We start from the raw sequence: 13,645 nt of genomic DNA, 5'->3' as shown, positions 1-13,645 counted from the left end.
AATTTCTGTCAATAGACGCTCTTTCCTCTAAGTAAATTTAGCCTGTCTCAATATATTTTCTAGGCACTGATTTCATTGTTTGCTTATAAACTCTTCCAGTTATTGAGTTATCAGAATTCAAGAGTGACAATGTGAGGGAGATCTGAACCTGGCAGATTAATGGGAGGCTAGCAGTTACTTGCTGCCTGCTGTGAAGCAGTTGCTGTGAGGGACACCCGCCCACAGAAGGATTCTCCGAGAAGGGGCTGAGTGGCCTTCCCTGCTAGTACTCGTCTATCCTGGACTCGGTGCTCTGGTGACCAGCTGGCCTGTTCTGTAATGGTGGTGTGGTTTGGGGACAACTGCGGTTAACATAGCATGCTCCCGAAGAACAACTGATGGCTGTGAGCATCACCCATGGGTGAGCAAGGAGAATAAGAAAGCAGAGCTAAAAGTCTGCAAACCTGGGAGATCAAAGGAGTAATGGGGACAGAATGAGAAAAAGAAAAATAAGAGGCAGTAAAGCGGTGCTGTAGATGGTACTAGGTTTAAATCATATATAAGCAAAGAACACAATGAAATCAATGATACTTGTGACCTTATCAACAGTAGAAATCATAAATACGTCCATATTATATTGCAGTTGGCCTAGGTATCTCAAAATGTGTTCATACCACTTCAATATAATAGAAATTATCAGACTTATCACACTAGACCTCATTATTTAATGTATTAAGTCACTCAGTCGTGTCTGATTCTTTGTGACCCCAGGGACTATATAGTCCATGGAGTTCTCTAGGCCAGAATCCTGGAGTAGGTAGCATTTCCCTTCTCCAGGGGATCTTCCCAACCCAGGGATCGAACCCAGGTCTCTTGCATTGCAGGCAGATTCTTTACCAACTGAGCCACCAGGGAAGCCCAAGAATACTGGAATGGGTAACCTATCCCTTCTCCAGGGGGTCTTCCCAACCCAGGAATTGAACCAGGGTCTCCTGCATTGCAGGTGGATTCTTTACCAACTGAGCTATGAGGGAAGCCCTTTGAGGGCATAGAAGAGGTAATTCCAATTTAATATGATCAAATTGCAAATGAACACTGGAATGAAAGATGTCAGGGTCAGGGAGAGTGACAGGATATGTTCATTTGTGCTTGTTCCTGATTGTCCGTAATACTGAAGTCCAACTCTTCTCTGAATGTAGGCTTCATGTGCTAGCACAGACTTCTGGCTGACATCTCTTGTTCTTGGCAGTACAGCATTCAGTTCAGTTCAGTTGCTCAGTCATGTCCTTTTCTTTGTGATCCTGTGGACTGAAACACGCCAGGTTTCCCTGTCCATCATCAACTCCTGGAGCTTGCTCAAACTCATGTCCATCAAGTCAGTGATGCCATGTCATCCTCTGTTGTCCCCTTCTCTTCCTGCCTACAATCTTTCCCAGCATCAGGGTCTTTTTCAGTGAGTCAGCTCTTCGCATTAGTTGGCCAAAGTATTGGATTAATCACGTGCTATTTTATGAGGACCATCATAAGCATCTGAGTGCCTTTCTTTCTCCTGAAGGAGCATATACTAACCTAGACAACATACCCCTAAAGTACATCAGCCCTGAAGTTAGTCTTGGAGCCTCTCTGACTTTTTTTCTCTTCTTACCCCTTCTTCCTTTTCTTCTTCTTTTGGTACCATGTGCCCTTATTACCAAGTTACCTTGTAGGGCAGGTGAATTATATATAGAAATCCATAGGGCTTCAGTGGAACCCAGTGATAATGAAATATGCTATTCATATTTTAAATAACAAATGTGGTATGGCAACATATGTGCTTTCTTATCATATATTAAATAATGAGATCCAGTGTGATGTCTTATAATTTCCATTATATTGAAGTGGTATGAATATATTTTGAGATATCTGGGCCAATTGCAATATAATATGGAACTATTTATGATTTCTATTGGTGATAAAGTCACGCGTGTCATTGATTTCATTGTGTTCTTTGCTTATTTATGATTTAAATCATGCTAAGTTTCAGTCAGTCAGGGTCACAGGGCTCCTGTTTTCTGTGCAGTGATCTTGGGTTAAGAGTTAAGAATCATGGCTCTAGTTGGTCCCTGAAGTAGAGATACTAAGGTAGAGATATTAAGATATTAAGCTAGCCTACCCATTCCCAAATTGGTAGGATGTACTCTGGTTCTAGATTCTCTTCTTCCATAAGAGTTTAAAACATCACTGAGGAAATTGGATAATTTTAAAGACACCTAGAGCTTTACATATTCTGAGGGTATGCTGGGGTAGTCATTACAAGCTGGACATTATCAGAATCACCTGCATTAGGTCTCAGACTCTATATATAGTCTCCTCTAACTGACCTGCTTCCCTATTGACCCATAGTCCTAGTATTAGATTAGATCACCTATGGGTCACTGTAGGCTGAAATTATTTGCACATGTATATCATAATGGGCTTCCCTGGTGACTCAGTAGGAAACATTCTGCCTGCAATGCCAGGAACCATGGATTTGATCCCTGGGTCAAGAAGATACCCTGGAGTAGGGCATGGCAACCCACTCCAGTATTCTTGTCTGGAGAATCCCATGGACAGAGGAGACAGTCCTCCAGACTGGTGTGCTGCAATCCATAGGGTCAGAAAGAGTTGGACATGACTGAAGTGATTTAGCTCACACACATGTACACCATAAAAGTACCAGGGTGGTTCCAATGGAAGCACCCCAAACCAGATGAACATTTATTCACATATCAAAGTGATTTAGAAGAAATAAAATTGACTTTCTTTCTATCGGGCTTGTTTTCATTTATAAATATCAGGCCATGGCAACCCATATAATATTAGACATGAAGCAACAGATATTTATTCTGGGAAATGTTTAATGATGTCAGGGATTCCCAGGTGGCTCAGTGATAAAGAATCTACCTGCAATGCAGGAGACAGAGGAGATGAGGGTTCCATCCTGAGTTGGGAAGTCCCCCTGGAGGAGGAAATGGCCACCCACTTCAGTATTCTTGCATGGAAAATCCCATGGACAGAGGAGCCTGGCGTGCTACAATCCATGGGGTCACAAAGAGTCGGACACGACTGAGCACACACATGGGGGAACAGAGGTACTGCCATAATGCGTGATCCGTTTCCTGCCTGGGATGTCAGAGCACCTTCCTACTGTCTCAGTGCACAGAGGAAGACTGGCAGCCTCACAGAAGGACTGCAGACAAGGGGACTCAAGTTGAATGGACACAGTCTAGGTCTAAAAAGTCAAGATTTATCAGTATTATGAGTCCTGGAGCTTAAAGAGAGCATTTTACTACAGGACCTACTCTGAGGGGTTACAGAAGGGACTCCAGAGCAGAATCTATTATTGCCTGCCAGTAGCTTCTCATGGCAAGCAGTAAAATCAACCTCATCTAGAATGGAGGTGGCCTTCCATGCTGTGGCTTTGGCCTTCCCTCAGACCTCATCCTCTTCTCCTCTCCCCCTTGTTCACTGTTCTCCAGCTGAATTTTCTGTCAAAGTCTTTGTTCTTGCAGTCCTTCTGCTCAAACTGTTCCTCCTCCTACCCCATGATTAACTCTGGACCAAGTTTCATATCTCTCCCCACCCCACTCATTTTACCTGAACCAACTTAATCTCCTCATGAAGAATGTCTCCTTGTTCTGTCCACAAGGATATTCCCTCTTCAGACCTTTGCACTTGTTCTTACCACAGCCGAAAACTTTCACCGGATAATTACCTCACCTTACTCAGATTGTTCAGCTATCACCCTTAGGAAAGCCTTTCCTGACCTCTCTATTTAAAATGATTTCCTTTCCCTTTGTCTTCCTATCCTTCCTGCTTGATTTATTCCCCCTGTCATTGTCTCCATCTGATGTTCTTTATTTATTTATGCTGCATTATCTCTAGAATATAAACTCTATGAGGGCAGATTTTTGTGTTTTGTTCAATGCCATAGCCGCAATTCCTAGATCAATGCCGGGCACATCGTAGGCATTTAAAACAATTTTGACTACATGAATCTTCTGCCATGTGCGGTCATTGTTTGGCTGTACAGGGTGGTAGGGTGAGGTTGTTCTGAAAGTTTGGTTTCTCCTTACACAGAGTTTTAACCACCTTCACCAGGTTTATAACTACTATCTATATCCCACTCTCAGAGGTATTGCAATTTCTTAGTCTTTCCAGGCTCCTGATGTGAGCCTTGTTTTCCTGTCTTTTTGCCCTACCAAGTTACAGCTCTGCCTAATGAGAAAAATTGCTGTATACTTTAATGCAAAGAAAATGGCAAATCCAAATACTCTGTGTTTTTGTTATATGGATCTGAGATGATATACTCTGGAGGAAATGAGATTGCTAGAGGCTTCAAATAGGTTGTGTGTGGGAGATATTGTAGAAGAGACAGAAGCCTGGGTATGTTTGGACTAGATTATCTTTTTGGTCACTTTCAACCATAGACGTCATGATTCAGTGATTCTGTGCAATGCTCTGAGCTGCTAAGATAAAAGGTGCTATGGATACAAAGAGCATTATTATTAGCTCCAGTTTTTTGAAGTGATGTTATAATCTTTGTTCATTTCCAGTTTTATTATTCATTTGAGCTTAGTGAATTTTCTCACCAGTTCCCCTTTTGTATTATCACAATATCTAACAACTTTAATCAGCCAATTTGTCTTGACAAAAATTACATGCATGGCTGTCTCTATTCTTAGCACTCTTTTGTTTTGTAAATCTCCATTCAGCCATAGCCTCCCGCCCGTAGAATACCCAACATGTATATTCAGTCTCAGTGTTTTGGTTTCACCAAAGGTCCCTTATCTGTTTTCCACAAACATAACCAGCTTTAATACTTATTGTCTGAGAGCATTGTTTTTAATCATTCCATATTCATGTGGAACTCATATGTAGCTCCATTATCAAGTTTCAAAATGAACCAGAATTATTTAATGGAATCTTTAAATAAATTGTTAGAAATAATTTTATTTCCTGTGTTCTTTAGTTCCATGCTCCTATTTTGTCAAGAAATGTATTCCCTTTTACCTAGCCCTGGCAGACTTGATTATTAGACAGGAAGTGCATTAATAAAATAAAAATCTAGTCAAGATTAGAACCTTACATGAAGCTCAGTGTTTTGTCTACATTGGAGTTATCTAGAATATGGCCATGTACTCAGTTTTAAGTTGGTTACATTGCTTTCTTGTTGGTGAACATTCAGCCTTATTGCCACAAGGCTCACATTCTCTGGAATGCTGATGATCTACCTTAACGGAATTTATGTTGTGCATTTCTTGTCTTGAATTGGTTTTTTAAAGTTTGCTTTGTGAGATGATGATGATAATTGCATAAGTTTCTAAACACCCTGACCATGATCCCTTAGGGGGCTACACAGCAGTTGGGACCTTTTAGACCAGATGGAACAAATATATTTTCATGATTTGCCTCTAAGAGCAGAAATGCAAGATGGCCAGTGAATTCATCTCTATTCCTTGTAAAAGTCAGTCCCAGGCCAACCAAGGAAATGCTGAAAGTACAAATTGTTTTTGGGGTTCCATTTAAAAAAAAAGAAACTTGCTTAATACAGAGAATAGATTAGTGAGTACCATAGGGGAAGTTGGGGGGAGGCAAAATGGGTAAAGAGGGTCAACTGTAAGGTGACTGATAGAAACTACTTTTGGGGGTGAGCACTGTGTAGTGTATGTAGAAGTTGAAATATAATGTTGTACACATGAGACTTATATAATATTGAAAACCATTGGTACTGCAATAAATAAAAGGTTTTAAAAAGTGAAATTGGTTTGTTTGAAAAGAATCAGTGTATAGTACTTACCCCTAAAATCTTTTATTTCATTTTGAAGTCAGAAGACTTGCCTTTTGTCAGCCTCCATGATATTTGCTTAAGACTTACTCTCTGACTGTAGCATGTGTTGAGGTTCTATTCCTGAATCTACTTCTCACAGACATTCTACTTAATATTATTTAACTTCTATTTATGTGCATGAAAAATTAGATTTCTAATGCCTATCTATGTATTGTTAAATAAAATATAGTCAAAAGCTAAGATGAAATAATTTTAGAATTATCTACTATTTGGTATTGTTTCTCTGCTTCTTCCACTGGCATGAGTAATTTATATCTATCTATATTTTAGTATTGTATACAGACACTTTATAGATAAGAGATTAGGAGAATTTTAGTATAAGCTTTAATCTGGGAATGACTGTTTTTACTCAGATATTCAGTTTTTCTATTTGCCCACAGAAGCAGCCAAATACAGGCATATTTAGCTCCAACAGTGGCTGTGTTTCTCTGAATTTGCATTTAGTCAATTGCTAGCAAATCAAATCATATTTCTAGTACATGGAAGTAGGATGTGGAGGTGGTGTGCTCTTTAAATAAAGCTTTTTAAGAATTTAACAGCTGACTTCCTAATACATCTACTTTTATATATTTGGGTTTTTTAATAATGGGTTTTGGTAAAAGTATTTCAAGTTTTATAAATGAAGTCATATTTCAAATGTACTACAAGAGCATTCTTTTAAAAATTGTTACTTTATCTTGAATCCTTCTATGAATATGTTTTCTGATTCATTTTATTATTTATACTTTTGATAGATTTGAATTTTTATAAATTAGATTTAGTTTTTCTTAAAATAGGACACAGCTGGATTACTCATTTTTATCCTACAGATGCATAACATAGGGTAATTAGTTAATATCCACAGCTTTCTGGTGAGATGAATAAAACACAGAGCTCTATATACTATGTCTCCTCTCTCACCTTTTCTTCTAACATGCAGGCAAGTTTTTTGTGGTTGAAAATTGGCACTGAAATGTTGGAGGTTAATTTCCTGTGTCTCAAGAGATAAAGTGCTGTCTTTAAGATACATTTTTATTTTATGAAAAGAAATAAAAATAATTTAAGTAGAAGTAAAAGAAAACAAGTACAATAAAAACTTGAAATTTGCAAATTTATTGCAAATAAAAGAACTAGTATAGGAACAAAAAGCATCCTGAATTGTCTGTCATGATTAAATTTCTTTTTAAGCCCAGAGTGCATTAGTGAGAACAAAGACATACTTTCTACCCTCTTGTCTCTTGTATGTTTCTTTTTTGAGCATAAGGAACCTCTGTATCATGTCTAAACTGTTCTAGAAAAGATTCAAAATGTTCTCAGGCCCTGATGTTCTTCTTATCTCTCTCTGAATCTCTTCATCAACCTCCCACCCTGGTGTGCTGCATCCCTTCCCGCCCCCCTCCCTCCATAGGCATCTCTGTTACTCTTTCTTACTTGGGCTTGCACCACATTTTCACTGAATTCTCTAAGTAGATGATCTTCACTTTCTTCATTGTACAAATGAGGACACCACTGGTATCCCAGGCATTTTCTCAGTGTTCTGATTTTAAAATAAGATGCTTGAAGGTTCTGAAAATATAGCAATTGAAATGAAGATCTTCCTTTCTTGCAGCTCTAGCCTTGTGTAGCCTTAAAGTCTCCTGAAAGAAATGTTCTCTTCAGGCAAAAGGCTTTAACTTTAGAGCAAAGGTCAAAGAGTTGACCCTCTTAACTCTGGTTTCAGTTTCCTGCTTAGGCTTTGAGGCATATTTGAGGACTGAGAAATCTGGGTTCTGGGTTCTCATTTCTAGAAACTGACCATTATCTTTTTATATAATATTCTCATGCCTAAAAACCTTGCAGGCTTTGATCTGATACTCCTTTCAGGGAACTATTTAGACCTTGCCCAGGTTTTGGGGCCCTTTAGCAGCTCTTTACTATTTTGTAGGAAAGTAGACTCCTGCTAGATTTATATTGCCTACTTTCTGTAGTTTATAGTGTCCTCAGTTTATATCAGCTGATGGAAATGCTTCTGGGTAAAGGCATCAGCTAGTAAGAGCCATTGAGAGCCACCGGCCCCCCACCCTACTACCAAAGTAGACCATAAAGCATAAGAAATTTCCCAAAGTGTTTAGGTGTCTTAGGGGATTTCTGAAGCAGAAATCTTAGGGATTCTGTTTAGGTACTGGACTAATATGGAACCATGAGTAAGTTGCTTCTCTTTCTGTACCTCTAGACTAAAAATGAAATAATTTTTTCACTAGGGAAATAACTGATACTGATTGATATTTTTCTTTGCTTGGATTGCTTTTTAAAACAGCTTTGAATTAATTGAGATATAATTCACATGCCTACAGTTCATCTGTTTACAGTTTCAATTTAATGATTTTTAATAGCCACCAGGGAAGCCCCAAAATACTGGATTGGGTAGCCTACCCCTTCTCCAGGGGATCTTCCTGACCCAGGAATCGAACTGGGGTCTCCTGCATTGCAGGTGAATTCTTCACCAGCTGAGCTACCAGGTAAGCCCAATATATTCATAGGGTTGTGCAACCATCACCATAATCTAATTTTAGAACACTTTCATCCCCTCTCGAAAAGAAACTCTATACACATTAGAATTAAATCCACACTTCCCTCCTGTCTTCCTTCCCCTGCCCTAAGCAACCCTGGGGCTTCCCAGGTGGATCAGTGGGAAAAGAACCTGCTGCAGTGCAGGAGACACTGGAGATATGGGTTCGATTCCTGGGTTGAGAAGATCCCTGGGAGGAGGACACAACAACCCATTTCAGTATTTTTGCCTGGAGAATCCCATGGACAGAGGAGCCTGGTGGGCTACAGTCCATAGGTCACAAACAGTCAGACATAGCTGAAGCGACTGAGCACGGTACAGCAAGCAACCCCTAATATACTGTTTGTCTCTGTACATTTTCTTATTCTGGACATTTCTTGCAAATGCATTTGTATACTATATGGCCTTTTGTGACTGGTTCCTTTCACACAGCATAATGTTTTCAAGTGTTAAACATGTAGCATCATGTATCAGTAATTCATTCCTTTTATGGCTAAATAATGTTCCTTTGCATGGTTATATAACATTTTTTCCATTCATCAGTTGATGGCAATTTAGGTTGCTTCTACTATTTGTATTGAGATAGAAATCCTCTATCACATTTATGATTTGCAAAGGTCTTCTCCCATTCTGGATTGTCATTTCACTTTTTTGGTGGTATCATTTGCAGGAAAAAGTTTTAATTTTGAGGTAGTCAATTTATATGTTTTTCTTTTCTTATCCACTTTTTGATATCAAAACTAAAAAATCATTGCCTAACCCAAGGTTGTGAGGATTTACACTTTGTATTCTTTTGAAAGTTTTATAGTTTTAGCTTTTATATTATGTCTGTTATCCATTTGTCTGTCATTTCACAGTTGATCTAAATACTGAATTATATCCTTGAAAAAATGGTCAAAACAGCCCAACTCCTACCTCAAAAAAACAGAAAATTTGTCAAGTGTGTGCTGAATATTGTTTCAAGCAGTATCATGATTCCATGCTCCCATCTATTTTTTTCTTTTTTTACTTATACCTCTACTATGAAGAAAGTAGGGAAAACCACTAGAATATTCAGGCATGACCTAAATCAAATCCTTTACGATTATACAGTGGAAGTGGAAAATAGATTTAAGGGACTAGAACTGATAGACACAGTGCCTGATGAACTACGGATGGAGATTTGTGATATGGTACAGGAGACAGGGATCAAGATCATCCCCAAGAAAAAGAAATGCAAAAAAGCAAAATGGCTGTCTGAGGAGGCCTTACAAATAGCTGTGAGAAGAAGAGAAGTTTAAAACAAAGGAGAAAAGGAAAGATATTCCCATTTGAATGCAGAGTTCCAAAGAATAGCAAGGAGAGATAAGAAAGCCTTTCTCAGTGATCAATGCAAAGAAATAAAGGAAAACAACAGAATGGGAAAGACTAGAGATCTATTCAAGAAAATTAGAGATACCAAGGGAAAATTTCATGCAAAGATAGGCACAATAAAGGACAGAAATTGTATGGACCTAACAGAAGCAGAAGATATTAAGAAGAGGTGGCAAGAATATACAGAAGAACTATACGAAAGAGACCTTCAGGACCCAGATAATCACGATGGTGTGATCACTCACCTAGAGCCAGACATCCTGGAATGTGAAGTCAAGTGGACCTTAGGAAGCATCACTACGAACAAAGCTAGTGGAGGTGATGGAATTCCAGTTGAGCTGTTTCAAATCCTAAAAGATGATGCTGTGAAAGTGCTGCACTCAATATGTCAGCAAATCTGGAAAACTAGCAGTGGCCACAGGACTGGAAAAGGTCAATTTTCATTTCAATCCCAAAGAAAGGCAATGCCAAAGAATGCTCAAACTACCGCACAATTACACTCATGTTACACACTAGTAAAGTAATGCTCAAAATTCTCCACGCCAACATTCTGGGGCTTCAGCAATATGTGAACTGTGAACTTCCAGATGTTCAAGCTGGATTTAGAAAAGGCAGAGGAACCAGAGATCAAATTGCCAACATCCACTGCACCATCGAAAAAGCAAGAGAGTACCAGAAAAACATCTACTTTTGCTTTATTGACTATGCCAAAGCCTTTGACTGTGTGGGTCACAACAAACTGTGGAAGATTCTTCAAGAGATTGGAATACCAGACCACCTGAGCTGCCTCTTGAGAAACCTGTATGCAGGTCAGGAACCAACAGTTAGAACTGAACATGGAACAATGACTGCTTCCAAATAGGAAAAGGAGTCTATCAAGGCTGTATATTGTCACCCTGCTTATTTAACTTATATGCAGAGTACATCATGAGAAACGCTGGGCTGGATGAAGCACAGCTGGAATCAAGATTGCCCCGAGAAATATTAATAACCTCAGATATGCAGATGACACCACCCTTATGGCAGAACATGAAGAACAAAAGATCCTCTTGATGAAAGTGAAAGAGGAGAGTGAAAAAATTGGCTTAAAACTCAACATTCAGAAAACTAAGCTCATGGCATCTGGTCCCATCACTTCATGGCAAATAGATAGGGAAACAGTGGAATCAGTGACTGATGTTATTTTTCTGGGCTCCAAAATCACTGCAGATGGTGACTGCAGCCATGAAATTAAAAGATGCTTGCTCCTTGGAAGGAAAGTTATGACCAACCTAGACAGCATATTAAAAACAGAGACATTACCTTGCCAACAAAGGTCTGTCTAGTCAAGGCTATGGTTTTTCCAGTAGACATGTATGGATGTGAGAGTTGGACTATAAAGAAAGCTGAGCACCGAAGAATTGATGCTTTTGAACTGTGGTGTTAGAGAAACTTTTGAAAGTCCCATGGACTGCAGGGAGATCCAACCAGTCCATCTTAAAGGAGGTCAGTCCTGAGTGTTCATTGGAAGGACTGATGCTAAAGCTGAAACTCCAATACTTTGGCCACCTGATGTGAAGGACTGGCACATTTGAAAAGACCCTGATGCTGGGAAAGATTGAAGGTTGGAGGAGAAGGGGACGACAGAGGATGAGATGGTTGGATGGCATCACTGACTCAATGGACATGAGTTTGGGTAGCTTCTGGGAGTTGGTGACGGACAGAGAGGCCTGGCGTGCTGCAGTCCATGGGGTCACAAAGAGTTGGACACAATGAGCTACTGAACTGATGATTATTTTTAATTCTAATTTTGTTCTCTCACTTTGCTGACCAATTTAAGAAATAGTTCCCATATATACGTCTGGAACTGATAACTAATGGGTATTGAAATAGAGCATGTGAGTGCGTGTGTGCTAAGTCACTTCAGTTTGTGTCAGACTCTTTGCAACCTCATGGACTGGAGCCTGCCAGGCTCCTCTCTCCATGGGATTCTCCAAGCAAGAATACTGGGTGGGTTGCCATGCCTCCTCCAGGGGATCTTCCTGACCCAGGGATCAAACCTGCGTCTCCAACATTGAGGGCAGATTCTTTACTGCTGAGTCAATGGGGAAGTCTGAAATAGAGCATGCCTTGTTGCTATTGAATTATTACATATTTCTATGATTTTTTTGCTCTTTAGTCTATTTACTACCGAGACCCTAGTCTTTTATTATCCTCTAAAATCATTTTCAGTTTTTTCTTTTCACATGTATGTAAATATACTTTTCCCTAATCTCTTTAGTTTCTAATTTTTATGATAATCTCCCAAATGATATTTTGAAATCCTTCATTCTTTGACAGGGATTAAAAAAAATAATGTCCTATTTAATTATTTTGTGGTGTTTACAGCTTTTAATATATTGTGAACATTTAATTTACATTAAACAGTAAAAGATTTATGGTTGGCCTTTATGGATGAATATCAACTGGGTTAAATTTACTAATTAGTCAATGATCTGACCTCATTGGTGCTTCCAGATTTAGTTAGTGATCCCCCACCCCCAACACATACATCTCAACTGTTAATCTGAACAAGGAAATGGGAAAATTAACTATTGAGGACATTCAGCAATGGTCAGACTTTCTTTCCAGTATTAGCCTCATCTTTCAAAACCTTGACCTCCATGTTTCTTTATAAAGTTGATCACACAAGTTATTAAGGGAGCCCTTGGCTTGTCCCCTCACCTCTAGGGAAGCAATTATCTCTGTTGTATTTACAGAAACTGTATCCCACATAGTGGTTGTCTTCCTACTCCCTAGGAAATAATCTGCTGGAGTTCAAAATACAATTACCATGCTTGACCACCTTTCTATATCCTGGAGCTGACCATTATTAATGGTATCCAATTATTCATCGCAGTCAAGCAGCTGACCTAGCTAAACAGATTATAGCAGTGGATATTTGACAGTGAGTATGCTGGCTGGGTGTAATAGGAGGAGACAATGTCATATCCTGGCTGTCTTGAGCAAAAACAGCATGTCAGTTGCAGACTTACCAGAATACTATAATAACTTGATTGCAAGATTTAGCATGTCATTATTTTAAAAGCATTTATTTACAAATGCTGGCAGGAGCAGAAAAAAAATCATGGATGCAGTTAAGATTTACTTATGGGAATCTCTGGCTTACCCAACATTGCTGCTAATTAACTGCATGACCTTTGGTAAGTCATTAGGTAATCTAAGTTTTAATTTCTTCAACTCTAATATGAGGGCATTTTGTTTGCTTTCAAGGTTAGTTGTGAGGATTGAATGATGCAAAAACTAGGAAATGATCAGGTACATGGAAATTGCCCAATCATTGTCTGTTCCCTCTTCATGGAATCAGCCTGAACCCCACCTCCAGCAGAGGTAAAAAGCATAGCACAAAGCCTTTTTATCCTTCACCGAAGTGCAGGATAGGTTTTAACTCTCACATGAATGCTGCTTTTTCATTCTGTTTTTCCCACAAGCCCACAAGTCAAAGGTTTTCCTTTGTTGTGCAGTGGTATTAAAGTGTGATATTTGCTTGTGATGAAGGAGCCTACACATAAAAACTGACTTAAATTTCCAGGTGGTTGGCTTTTGACCCTTCCATTTCCTTGACTGTATTTTCCCTCTGAGTTGGCATGATGTATAACAGTTCTGATCCAGCTGCAGAAAGGAGCAAATTGTTTACTAATGGAAGTACATAAATTCCCTCATGTCACTAGGAGGGGGATTTTCACAAGGAACTAACTTTATGTAAATTTTGAGCTACATGATTTAAAGGGGGATGGAGAAATTCACATGGTTTATATTCACCAGAGGGTCACTCAGTTCAGTTCAGTTCAGTTCAGTCATCCAGTGGTGTCTGACTCTGCAGCTCCATGGACTGCAGCATGCCAGGCTTCCTTGTCCATCACAAGCTCCTGGCATGT

This window comes from Dama dama, chromosome 11 (genome assembly GCF_033118175.1).
Source record: "Dama dama isolate Ldn47 chromosome 11, ASM3311817v1, whole genome shotgun sequence".
Classification (NCBI taxonomy): domain Eukaryota; kingdom Metazoa; phylum Chordata; class Mammalia; order Artiodactyla; family Cervidae; genus Dama; species Dama dama.
The sequence above is the reverse complement of the archived record's forward strand: the minus strand, read 5'-3'. Positions refer to the sequence as shown.